The sequence below is a fragment of the Ixodes scapularis genome, unplaced genomic scaffold (assembly GCF_016920785.2).
Source record: "Ixodes scapularis isolate PalLabHiFi unplaced genomic scaffold, ASM1692078v2 PGA_scaffold3__209_contigs__length_174095766, whole genome shotgun sequence".
Classification (NCBI taxonomy): Eukaryota; Metazoa; Arthropoda; class Arachnida; order Ixodida; family Ixodidae; genus Ixodes; species Ixodes scapularis.
In genome coordinates this window covers 29,891,394-29,904,878 of record NW_024609868.1, presented here as the reverse complement: position 1 = coordinate 29,904,878, position 13,485 = coordinate 29,891,394, and positions in this window count along the sequence as shown.

Sequence of the window (13,485 nt, the reverse complement as noted above, 5' to 3'; positions counted from 1 at the left end):
ACATTGGAGCGGCTCGATTTATTGGCTTTCAAATAATTATGGCATGATCGAGCGTCTTCTTTTTAATAAGAGATTCATCCCCTGAGCCATTAAAAATAGCCTCAGATGTATGACATTGCTGGAAAAAAATGAACATGTTCGGAATATTTTTTTTTGCTTAGGTAGTCACCGAAAAATTCCGCACGTTCAAAACGACCACTATAAAAGACGGAAACGCAGGGATCGCTAGTAGTGATCGGGGTAGTGTGCTGTTGTATTGATGTTTGTATATGCGATGCCTGTGTATGCGTTCAATATATGTTGACCTGATGTTTGCAGTGTGCGCAACGTGTCTACATGTGTTAGAGATTCCGAAAAAAAGGAAAGGCAATTGTGGCGTAAGAAAATAAAAATATTTTTTGTAAAACATGAATTGGGCGGTACCTAGCGCCACCTAGCCTAGCTACGCGCGATTACTCTGCTTGACCCTGCCATCTGGTGGCAAGCGATTTAACATCCTTTTACGCTACGCGGCTACGCCATATTAGGGAGTTTTCGTAGACCGCGTTGCCCCCTCCGCTAAGCGTTCCGCAACGAAGAAGTTGCTACTGCGCCTGCGCGCCGATAGCCTTGACTGTGGAGTTCCCGCTATCGTAGCGGGTTGCGGAGGGCCTTGCGGGACGGCGAAAACGATCTACGAAAACTCCCTAATTTCGTGTTACCGTGCTCAGATAAGCCAAGAGGTTGCTTCGGATTTGCTTTTTTTTTAGAGCGGCTTTTGGTTTTGCGGGCGAATGATTTTCACTCCTCCGTGATGTGCGGTTGGCGCTACGGTTGACGAAGGAATTGTGGCTCGAGGAATAGCAAAGGTAGGACATAAAGTGCGCGAACTGAGTGCCGGTTGTCTCCGTTGAACATCGCAGTGCTGACGATGAGAAGACTGAGTAACTGCATGCTTTCGAAACGTAAGTTTCTTTACCTGCAGGGGTAAAGAAACTTCGGAAATAAATACAGTTCGCGGAAAGCTCGTGTTACGTTTTTATTTCCTGCTCCTCTCGCTTCGTGCAATAGACTTAGTGTTCTCGTTAAGCCTTACCGAGCTCGATTTGCTCGATTCGTGGCCGCCATAATGAGATGCAGTCGACGGAGGAACTTTTCCTCCCCTGCTTAAAGGACACATGCAAAGGAAAAAAACATTTTTTTTAAACGGCTTAGATGGAAAAAGGACGCCATAAAACGATTTTACAACGAAGAAAAAAAATTTTTAGAGCTATATTTACGGCGCAAAACGAATGTGTAGTTGGCGCCCGCGGGCACCGCGGAAAAGTGGTCTCTATTTATCACGTGACTGGTCTTTATTTATCACGTGGTGCTTGCGCTCTTTCGGAAGCTTCCTATGGCCTCTAAAAGTAACTTATTCATCTTTGTTTGAAGTATAACAAAAAACCAAGACAAATAAGTAACTTTTAGAGCCCAAAGGAAACTCCTGAAAAAACGCAAGCAGACGTGATAGACCTGTGCGCCGGTCAGACGACGGCGGCGGCGCCCCGAAGCAGACGAACTTGTGCGGCGGCGGCGACGGCGGCGTGGAGAAACGCGTTGAAGCGGCGTTCGCACAACGCTCAGCGTGCGGCGGCGACGCAGCGCGGCGGCGCGCGGGCCTACCACGTGACCAGTGGCGGCTCCCGCGAGCGCCAACTACAAATTCGTATAGCGCCGTAAATATAGCTCTAAAAATTTTGTTTCTTCGTTGTAAAATCGTTTTATGACATCCTTTTTCCATCTAAGCTGTCTAAAAAAAATGTTTTTTTTCCTTTGCATGTGTCCTTTAAGGGACGAAAGTTTCTCCCTTTCTGAAGGAACATATGTGTCAAGAGCGTTCCTCCCTTTAGGGAGGACTATACTGACCCTTTTTTCTAAGAGTGCAGGAGGAGCACATTAAAATATCGCGGACATTTATTTAATGCAAGTTTCTCTCAAGGGGCCAAGATATGCACTAGTACTGAATTTATTTTTTAGTATTATTATTATGATTATAAAAGAAAAATGTTCCAACTTTCCGTAAAATCGATTTTTTTTTCATTCTTTTTATTATAGGTTATATTTCGCATACTTGCATTGCTGCGACACTCCGGTCATTTCCTTTTACGCTTTTGTGCCTCGCATACGCTTTAGTGAGCATGCTAGTGTAGATCTTTAGCGTTTTTTTTTTATATTTTACCTGCGATAAAAACTACTACTATCGTAAATTCGTGATGTATCACACGCACTCCTTATAATGTTTTGAGCTACCATTCGATGATCTCCCCAATAAACTAAATAAAAATCGACGTAATATATTTACTTTCGTGTGCGTGTGTGTTTGTGTGTGTGTGTGTGTGTGTAAACATATCTTCAATATTCCTAAGGTTAAGACAACGGGAACCAAAATTTAATGTTCAACGCCGCCATCATAGAATTCTGCTATTCGGGTCTGCACACGCTGGGTCAATGCGCACTGGGTGAAGAACTCCTCGCATTATTTAGACCCGCAGCCGCAAATGCCAAATAAAAACGAACTATCACACAGTAGCTGACGGCTCTGCTAAATATATCCTATAAATCGTCTTTGTGCGAACAGACATAATCGGCTTATCAGGCAACTTAACGCACGATCCTAAAACAAGTGCGTGAGTCGGCCTGCTCTGGTGCTGGAATGAAGCTCATTTTTATAAAAATAGATTCTTAGTGAAACCGCTGAAAACAAACTTGAGCTTAATATTCGCAAGTTATTCTCGAGCAACTAACACCATCAATATACAAAAAAAAAAAAAGAAAAGAAAGAAAAGGAAAACGCAGGAACATGCACGAACGCAACGCGCGGCGAGGGGTTCGTACTGCGGCGGACGGCGGGGAGGCGAAGCCTCAAAGATGGCACCGAACCTCTGATAGTACCCGTGGCCGCCGAGAGATGGCGCTAATAATAAATAAGGTCTATTGTCCCCCGTGCTGAACGGCGCCCTAATGTTTGAAGACCGGTGGCTTTCGCTGCGTTTCCATGGGACTTAAGACTTTTTTTTTTTTTTTGTCTTTTCCTCAGGTAAGTTCGCTGTTTTCCAATGTTATAAAACATACTGTGGGCAACGCTGCCCACAATCGTAGCGCGATAGGTTAAAGGGATGCTGAACCGAAATTCGGATTTCACAAAATAAGCTTGCAGAAGTGTTCAACAGGGCGCCATAAACCACGAAACATCACTCATATAGCCATATCTCGACCGGATGGCCGGATTTCTGGAAAATAAAGGAGCGAATGAAGGAGAATGTTGACGTCATCTTATCGCAGAAGGGTTGAGGGGAGAAGAAATGGCCTCGCTGCTTTTCCTCTCCGCGCCCTCGCGGAGTCAAAGGGAAAAGAGGAGGAAAGGAGAATCGCGAGGTCACGCGTCTTTTGCGGCCTTGTGCAAGCGCGCTCTTCTTTTATAAAAATACGACGATCCGCTGGAGATACCGCTTTACGAGATACGTTTTGGGATTTGTAGCGTCCCGCCTATCGATTCTGCGTTGTTTTCTGAAATTCGATGTGCGGTCGATTTAAAGAGCCTGGCCGCTATTTGAGGCACCCTGTGAATATTGGAATGATGGATCAGGCAACCATCTAAGAGGAGTCTGATCATACACTGGAGGTTAGTGTGGACTATTGATACCCATCGGCAAGGTTATGAGCCTAGTAGTACTAATTTCCAAGGGACGTCGGATGTAGTAATTTGTGCAGTGATTAATGAAAAATGTTAAGACTTTTTGTGTTGTGTTCAAAGGGGATAAATGAACTGTTTTATGAACGTTAATAATGAACTTTGTTTTTGAATGATTGGTTCCAATGCTTTGTAAGAGGTCGAGTGCAAGTCACTTAAAAAAACACCAGCTTTTCACTTAATAAAAAATCTTTTAGCCTTTTTACTCTGGCGAAGAAAAAGAGCAGCAGAGCGTAGCTTCTGTTCTCGGCGGTGGCTTTCCAGGCGAGCGATCTGCTCTTCTTTCGCAAGGGAACCTGAAGCGCTCGACGCAGTGGAACTTGAGGCGATAGCGGCTTCGCAGCGGTTGCGAAACCATTCGCGACGCTGTGCACATCGCCGATTGTGCCACCCCCGCTCTTCTTCCTCAGAAGAAAGGTTACCGCCAGTGTTGGGTAAAGTAAATCTAAAAGGTACTTCAAGTACAAAGTAAATGAGACGTGATGCACTTTAAGTAAAGTCTTAAGTACACTGGGTGCAACGCACCTAAAGTAAAGTACTATCAATACAGTGCACTTTCAAAGTAAAGTACAAGTATTTTAACACACTATTTTATGACGACCTTTCATTCCCCTATACAGTGATTTTTTTAACTGGTGTGCATTGCCCGGGGGTAATCAGGGGTGCATGAACTATTTTCAAAAACAGCGGCGAATATTTGATAAAGTCAAGTGGCCACAGAGTAGTTATTTTCGGGAATGGAGCCAAGTTCAGAAGACCCTTTTCTGAATTTTGCGCCCCTTGCACTGGATTGTTGCACTCAAGGGGGCTCATTGTACTAACACAGGAGTGATAAAAACGGTCGCCGCGCGGCAGTTTCCAGGGCAACTTGCGCGCACGCTGTGGCGTAGCGGCTTGGCTTAGGTCCGCGTTACAGCGCCCTGGGCTGTTGCTGGAAGAAGCAGCGCGCGGCACCCGTTGTTGGCACTCCGGCTTGTGTGACGTCATTTGTTGCCACTTCGGGACCACTTTTAATATAGGGCACCGATCCGATAAAATCGGTCGTATTTGTCAAACATCGCGTGGATATCTCTCATGAAAGTTTTGCATTCTCGCTGCACTCGACCATCGGAATGTTCGTGGTATGCAGGGCATATGGAAATTTTGTGGCTGGAAGCCGAGAAGGAATGCGTGAGAGGTTTTTTGGGATTTTGCGTGACTGGCACAAGGCTCGAGGATTCAGCTGATCACGTCGGAAGCACCCGGTCCAGTTTTTCTTGTAAGTGCGTCGGACGTTCCCGGCCCATTTTCTTCTTGGTACTTCGCACCAGCGTCGGACGTACTCGGCCCATATTCTTGTAGTTACGTGGGAAGTAACTACATAACCATTCTCAGCATACATTAGACAATAAACTATCTAACTGATATATGTTTTAAATGTTTAAAATCCGACATGTATGCCTGCAAGGTGCTTCCACCACAGTGCGAAACCTCCACGTTTTGAATGCATACTACTGAGAATGGAAGTGCCGCTTTGATCCTTGATATGAGTATGCCGATTTGATATTATCGCTGGAAGATGCGGGTTTTGGCAATCCATGGAATTAACAACAGCAGCTAGGGCGCGCAATAATTAGCAGACATTTTTGGGGCTTTTGTTATTGTTGTTATTTTGGTTATTACAGCAGTGTTGACAAAGTGGCACACCTTTGTATACAAAAGCGTGTCACTTTGTCAACACTGCAGATTACTTTGTAAAATTAGTTATAAGCTCTATAGTGCTTATAACTAATTTTAAAAAGTAATCTGCAACACTGACTACAATCAAGCTTCGCTTGATTTTGTGGTCGAGAGATAGCAGACAGCTACGCATATTAATGTGGTTCATAGGTTGCCAGCTCGTCATGTCCGATTTCTTTGCCATTTTATTTCTGACGCAAGTTGAACACTAAAAAACTATGCTGCATTCGTACGCGGCTCTATAATCGTACTGACAGGAACAAGAACTCGGCGATAACGTTCCACGGGTAAACGTTTTACTAACTTTCATATTATTGCAGCCAACTGTTTCCAACTGTTGCGTTCTTGTCCGAATTTTTGAGTGGCGTTATCTAGAGTCACTAAATGAGCTGCGCTTAGAGTATCGGCACTCCGTTCCCCGGCATTGTTGTGGGCGCCGCCATTTTGGCTCGTAGGCAGAGCAGACGCAACTGCCGATCGTCATGATTCAAAAGTGCGACTTCCTCAGATTTAGATTCGTTGTTAAGAAGGTCACGCAATATTGCTTTGCTCTGTTACGAACAGTTTAAACATTTGTGGAGGGCGGAAAGGCGTTTCCTGTGATTTCAGATAAAGCTTCAGATAACTGGCAACCATGATTTTAAGACACAATATGGCCAAGTGTTGTTACTCTGAAGCGTAGCTTATTTAGTGGCACTAGCGTTATCAAGCCGCATCATTATAATACATTTAAAAACGCGATAGGCAAGCAAGCACAATCTTTGGATCTAAACTATCTGTTTTGGACGCACTTATTTAGGGCAACCGTGCGTATTTGAAAGTTGCTCCGTCAGTAAGCACCCTATCTCAACTACTCAAAATCGGGTTTAAAATATTTCAACTTACCTGCTCGTCATACTTGCCACAGATATTGCAGAAACTTCAATTATTGATGCCATTTAAATGAGACAAAATGGGTAGTTTGAAATAAGCATATGTTTATTTCAAATGCACAAATATGTATTTGATTTATTGAAAGACAGTGATATTTCGGTGTTGTGACAGTCAAACCTCGTTGTTTGCAGCGGATTCCCGCTGAGAGACCCAGAACTCCTCCAGGCATAGCTGCAGAAAATGAAATGCATATACACTGGACTCCCACCAAGTTTTCCAGCTGTGTTCAGAGCACTAAACAAATTACTGCTTTCACAGGCTTGGTGGCAACTGGCAAGACTAAACTCAAACAAGGAGTAGTGCCCACACTGTTACCCCTTCCAGCGGTCAGACAACATCAGAATTAATTGGGGGGCTAGTTGGTTGAACATCTAGACGGTGGTTTTGAAAGCGCAAAAGAGTGAAAAGAGAAGGAGGGGACAGGACAGAGCCCTCTGTCCTGTCCCCTTCTTCTCTTCTCAGTCTTTTGTGCTTTCAAAACCACCGTCTAGACGGTCAGACAACACCCCCGAACTGACTCCAATCTCAACGGTGTACCGGCCCGATGGCGAATTCCGCTCGCAGATCTTGAGCGTTCCATTTGGAGCGCGTAGATCTCCGGCAGCGCTGACCCCATGGAGCGCCCCAAATCGTGCCACAACCGCTCCGTGGAATCCTACACATCTCGGCGGAGGTCGACAGAAGCGCGCTACGTCATCTCCTTAAACTCGGTGGTGCGCATGCGCGGCGAGGTTGACGAGCGACGGATGGCAGTTGAATCTGTTCGGTTGCGTCAGTTTTTTACGCGGCATTGTGACGGCTCGAACGCTTGTACCTCGCATAAATCAGGGATAAAAAGCCAGGACTGGAGCGTGGCAAATCGTAATAGCTGACATCTGCGATCCTGAGAGGAAGAACAAGAAGAGGAACGGCAGAAAATCCGGAGGTAGACGTAAGGTTAGGCATGTTAATTTTGCAGCAAATGATTGTCTACCTCTTTACACTGCATGCCGTCGCCGTTTTTTCGTGCAATAAAGCAAGAACAGATTAGGCAACGACCGTGCAAGTGATGGTTTGTTACTTCTTGTTTATTAAAGTCTTACCAGCAATCCGAATTCCGCCAATGGCAATCACTGTGCGTACCCCGCCACTTCGAGGCGGCCGAAAGGTATGTGACGCTGGTGAACGCGGACGTCTTCTTCGTTATTTGTGACACGGGCTCCATGGTACGAATATTGTCGCCTGGCCTGTGTCGCGTGTTATTTCTGCCGCTAAACAGTGACATCTGTGACTGTTTGTCGAAAAGATCAGTCGGTTGAGGCGTTTCTCGGCTTGTCAAGTTCGAACAGCGGCCATTTTGAACGGCCGACCGCTCCATAAATGCGAGTTCATCTTCCCCTCGTCGAATCGGAGCGGGTCCCACGAAGCAGAATATTGCCTCCCTCGCGGATTTCGGAAAGCGTTCCGGATCTACGAGTGGAATTCACCATTACTTTCCCTCTCTACAAGCCCCATCAACAGCACTACCTGAAGCAGCGTCAAACAGCCCTGAGGCTCCATCCTCGCGCTACACAGTTGTCTCTCCACGACGGAACAGTATGCTTCTAGCTGCCAGCAAGGGCAAACTGCGAAAAGACGAGATCTTGAAACAAACAAAAAGAAAAGCAAAACAAAAAAGCGTGAAGGTAAAAAAAAAAAAACAAAAAAACTCCATGCTTTGCTGAAGAAATTTAGTGCACAGCTACCTCAACCAGCAGTATCCATCCTGGACACCGTCTTCAGTGGCAGGAAAAATACTGGAAGGGCAAACAACAGCTGCTCGGAAGATGTGCGCAAGTTTGCCTTGACACTTCATTTCTATTGAGCCAAAGCTTAGAAATTTCTGCGAAAACATGTGAAACTGCCTCACTTCAGCGCACTTCGGAAATGGGCAGCCGTGATCGGCGCGAAGCCGGGCTCCACAAAGAAGTGCTTTGAAAACGTCTTCGGGAAGCTCGGAAAGGACCTCTCCTCATCAGCCTGATAGTGGATGAGATTAGTATAAATAAGCAAGCGAACTGGGATGGCAATGAAGTCGTAGGCTACTGCGACCTGGCCCATGGCATCCTCAAAGTCGACTGCATTGCATATGCGAAGCACGTGCTTGTTTTCCTGGCAGTTGCCGTCAACCGCAACTGTAAGCTACCTCTCGGATATGCCCTGATTGATGGACTCGACGGCACTGTTCAGTTTAGTTTGGTCCAGCAGTACCTGATCAAATTGAAGGAGGCTGGTGCGGACTGCATCTCTGTGCCGTGTGACGGCATAAGCTGCAACCTATCTATGCTTATAGCACTCGGGGTAAGCCTGGCGGAACCAACAATGAAGAGCTGCTTTCCTCACCCCTCCGACCCGTCAAGAAGGGTTTACGCAATCTTAGATGCATATCACATGTTGAAGCTCATGCGAAACCTGCTGCCTGAAAAGGAGCTGATCAGGGATGGTGCAGGTAGGACTGTTGCCTGGCAGTACATCATGTGTTTGGATCGCCTTCAACAAAACCAAGGCCTCCACTTTGGGAACAAACTTCGGAGGCGGCACACTGATTTCCACCAAAAGAAGATGAAGGTATACCGTTGGCGGGTCAGCTGTGCCTTGTTGTTCTGCAAGGAAAAGCTGATCCCTGGCTTTGCGGGTGTGGAAGCTATTGCTGGGTTTGCAGCAGTAGTGGATGACACCTTTCAGCTCACCAACTCCTGTCGCCCCCTCGCTCTTGGCAGCAAGGACCCCATTCGCGTCAACAACAATGAGACCGCCTTGACAAGAATCGACGAAGCCATCGCGCTACCTCGGAGGCCTCAAGGATGCCACGGGCCGACCTCTGGTCCAAGGTCAGGGGTCTACCCGGCCCATATTCTTGTAGTTACGTCCCACACAGCCAAAGAAGGCCCATCTGCTATGGTGCCTGGAGCACGTCTTCGACTGGTGTGTTTAGCGTCCTATGCTGCCCATACATCAAATGTGGTCCCGAAAGTGGCAACAAATGACGTCACAAAAGCCGGAGTGTCATGCTGCAATATACGGCTCTGTCATGCTGTTGGATGTAGTGATCCTGGGCGGTTCGTCGTAGAAATTCTGGCGAAAAGCTCGAGCGAACACTAGTGTCGATGTAGTCACGGCGTCCCAACCCCTGGCCGCCGAAGCGTACGTGGACTGCCACACTGGAGAGCGACCTGCAGCAGAACAGGCGTCTTGCACAATCACCACCGCTGCTGGGACACCACCAGGATAGCGACCGGTGACTGCATGACATTTCTACGACGTCATCAAGCGTAAATCGAGGGACCACTTTTTTGGACTCGGTAAACACACCAGTCGGAGACGCATTTCAGGCACCAGTGGCTGCGTACCAACTTGTTTTGAAGTGGGAAAGCAAACCAAACCCCCCTCCGCCCCCCCCCCCCCCCCGCCCCCCCCAGGGCCGGTGGCGGTGCCCTTAGTATTCCTTCGGCGCCGCCGAAAAGTTGCCAATTTAGCGGTTTTTGGTTCTGTTTAGCGGGATAAATTATTGTTTTGCGGGCGGCGGGATTTTCAGCCGGTTTTATGTAATCTTGGCGGTTTTTTAGACATATAGAAGTTTAATATCTATTTACTGTCAACTATGCACCATTCGTATTCATAATCAGCCACAGTCGTCTTTGCTTACTCTCAGTAATGCTCTGGTTAGTGAGAGTAGCACCTGTGACGTCATCAAAACATTAAGGCGTCGAATATCGGAACATGCCTCCCTGTTTGGTGCGCGCCCGTTTGAACAGCATTAATGTTCCAATGTTCCTTTGTCGTTTTCGTGACTGCTTCGTGAAATGGGCCGGGTGAAGTCCGCTCATAAGTTTATAAAAGCCTTGCTACAAGACCCCAAACTTAAAGACTGCCTACTAGAGGTTCCTGGTGATAGCAGACGAACCAGGTGCCGCTATTGCAGAATGGAACTATCTGCGAAGCATGTGAATTAGGTCGCGCCCGCTGAGACAAAGAAGCATGTTTCGGCCGCTGCACCTTTCTCCTCTGGCAGTTTGACGACTCTACAAGTTTAACGGAAGTCTGACCAGTCAGGCACTGCTGAAGGGTCCATTTCCATGTTCATAAGCGCTCCTCCGCAATCTTGGCTTTGTATCACCTGGGTGAACTGTGTCGTAGCGTGACAGATTTCTAGTCACAACAAAAGGAATGCTTCCTTTCAGATGACATTGATATGATCTATACCGTTATTGTACCTTTGGGCAAGAATTAAAGCATTTTTTTTTCTTTTTAAAGTCATTTTTGCGTTGTTTCTTTTTGGATTTAGCGGTTTTTAGCGGTTTTCGGGATTCCGACTGCGGGTTTTTGATTTTTGAGTTGGCAACACTGCCGCCGACCAGTGTTTGCCCTGCCCCGCGGCGGTGGAAGACTGGTGGAAGAGAATCCAAGAAGAAAATAACTGATAAATTGGCTAGACCCAGTAAGTAGATGAATTGGCTAGACCAGATCCAAAAGGGTTAGCCGCGTATCCATATCCGTATCCAGCTTCCCCGCAGTGAGCTCGGACAGCTGCAGCTCGGGACCGTCGGTCGTCTTTGTGTCTCGCCGAATTCCACCCGTTCGTCACCGTATCACCTTGTCACCGCCTATGCTCATCGCTGTCACCGCTTAGGACCAGCATCTTCTCCATCCTTCCTCTTACTTTAGGGTCCTACTAGAGTGCCCTGACCTAAAACGATGTCGTTCAACGAAGGTGACAAGAAGGGGCGAGTGGTTTACACCTATAAGGGGAGTTTCTTCGGGCTACTACTAACAGGCCCCCGAAAGATGCCAAAATTTAGGCATAGAAGAGATTGCACCAAGTATAACCGCCAGCCGCATGTCCGCCCACGAGTGTTGGGACAACGCTAAACCCAAGTGAAAGAAACCAGACCCGAAAAGAAGCGGGGCATCCACGCAACAGGCGTGTAATCAATTTCTATATTCCGGCAGAATAACGCAACGGATGCGGCAATCGTAGCGCGATACGCTGGGAAATCGATTTCTGCGGGCCGTCTAATGTGCCTCAGAAGCGTTAGTTTACATGCTGTATACGTATACGAAATTGTGGCAACGTTCCGGACAGTTTGTCCTGACTAAGGTGACCAAGTGCGTAGAACTCATAAGCTCTAGTGTCTGCTGCAGGTTAAAATGGCAGGACAAGCCCCTCCTCCCACAAAGCTCCCACCTCGCCGTGGTTGGCCGTTTCCTCCTCTCGACTTACCTCCTCTCCAGCGTCGGCTCCGCTAAAATGCAGAGTCGAGGGCTTTGTGGGAGGAGCTTGCCTTGCCATAGCCATCAGACTTCCCAAGTGCCTTGTACTCACACAGACAAGACGTGTTCACACAAAGCAGAAACAAAACCGATTGGGTGCCGGATGTTTAGACTGTGGAAGGTCGGCTTCCCCTCGTCTGGCGACGCTGGTTCCCATTGTGAGAAATCTAACCAGTCCAGTACACGGCTGCTAGCAATACGTGGCATGCACATGATGTCATCACAGCACGTTAATGGTCATTCCTACCTGCTCTTGGCGGTGGGTGCGCGCCCAGCAACAAAACCACCGCAATGGCAGTGGATGGGGCAGCAGTGCAGGCCATACACGACAGCACAAAGGTACGATGCCCGTTCAATATTCTTGCATCGCGCGCTGGGAAACCTCGCTACAGTGTCATGCAGAGTCAGGGAAGCAGTTCTCGTGCGACACTAACATTGCTGACGCTGCAGGGCGTGCGGATACATGGGCACCTAACTGACAACTTAAAGGGATTTTGTCTATCAGAAAACGATTAGATTATATTCTCATTGTTTCTGGGAATATCATCCGCACAATATCCGACTTTCTAATTCTCCGCCGCACGAGTAATTCGATTTTAAAGAAAGCCCAACCGCTCAAATTGCACCCACAAAACACACAGCGTTTTCGTTGTCAACAGCGGAAGCGTAACACCTGGCAGAACTTCGCTTTAAGAAAGACGAGATTTACGGTATTGAGGGAAGCTCCATTCTTCGACGATGATCTTTGTACGCACCATCAACCATGTCTTTAAAAACCGAGAGTATAACGTGCCTGATGTGACGTCACGACGCGTCCACTCACGCATATATATGTGAAATTTGGCCTGAAGTTTCGTATTGATGTTCACAATATATTTAACGAATATCGAGGCCTCTTTTAATGAAATAAATATCTCGTATGACTATATTTAGGCCCTATCCACGTGACCAACGCAAAAAAAAGAAGAAAAAAAACAACAACAAAAACGTGATAACTTTTGGATATTGTTGGACAACACCTTTCTGAAAGCAAACACACTCTTCTTGCTTCGTGACTGGTCCTTCAGAGTTCTCTCGCCTAATGCCGCATTCTGATTGGCTGTGGAGCAATAATGAGATGCTCAGGGCTCGACACGCCCTGCGTTTCCTAAACTGTCAGTGACCATATAAGCCTTCGACCGCGCCCTTACTTCTACTGTGAAGCCAAGTATAGCTTTCTAGAGTTCTAGAGTTGCGGTTACTCCGCTAATACGCCATTTCGTTTCTGAGGCTTCTGCGTATCTGAGGCTTACCGCTGTAGAAAAAAAAAAAAAAAAAAAAAAAACACGTGCGTTTATTCTTTCTCAGAGAACTCGGAGAACCAACCACTGAGGCCTACGGAGTGAACGCCGTAAATAATAAGAACGAAAAAAAAAAAAAGAGCGAGAGAAGGAAAAGAAGAAAACGTTGACTAATTGTGGAAATGAACCCAGCGATGTTTCGCTCCGCATGACGCCCGAAACGTGTACCACGCTCGCTCAGCGTCACACCGCGCTAACTTGAGTTTTTCGTCGGAAACGTATCCCACCAAAGACCAAGAAGGTAACGGACGCGCGAGTCCCGTTACGGCACGCGTGTGTGCCATATGTCCGCACTTCCGCCTCGTATATAACGCGTCGCAAGACGAAGAATTGAGAAAGAAAACAAAAAAAGGAGAAAAGGCGAGGCCGTCGTTTGTTGTACGGAAGACGAGGACTCTCGCCATCTACAAGGAGTCTACACGTTGCGGGAATTGGAATTCGCCGGCCCTTTTTGAAGATGTGGTACAGAGAGATTGTATAAATGCCTCGCGG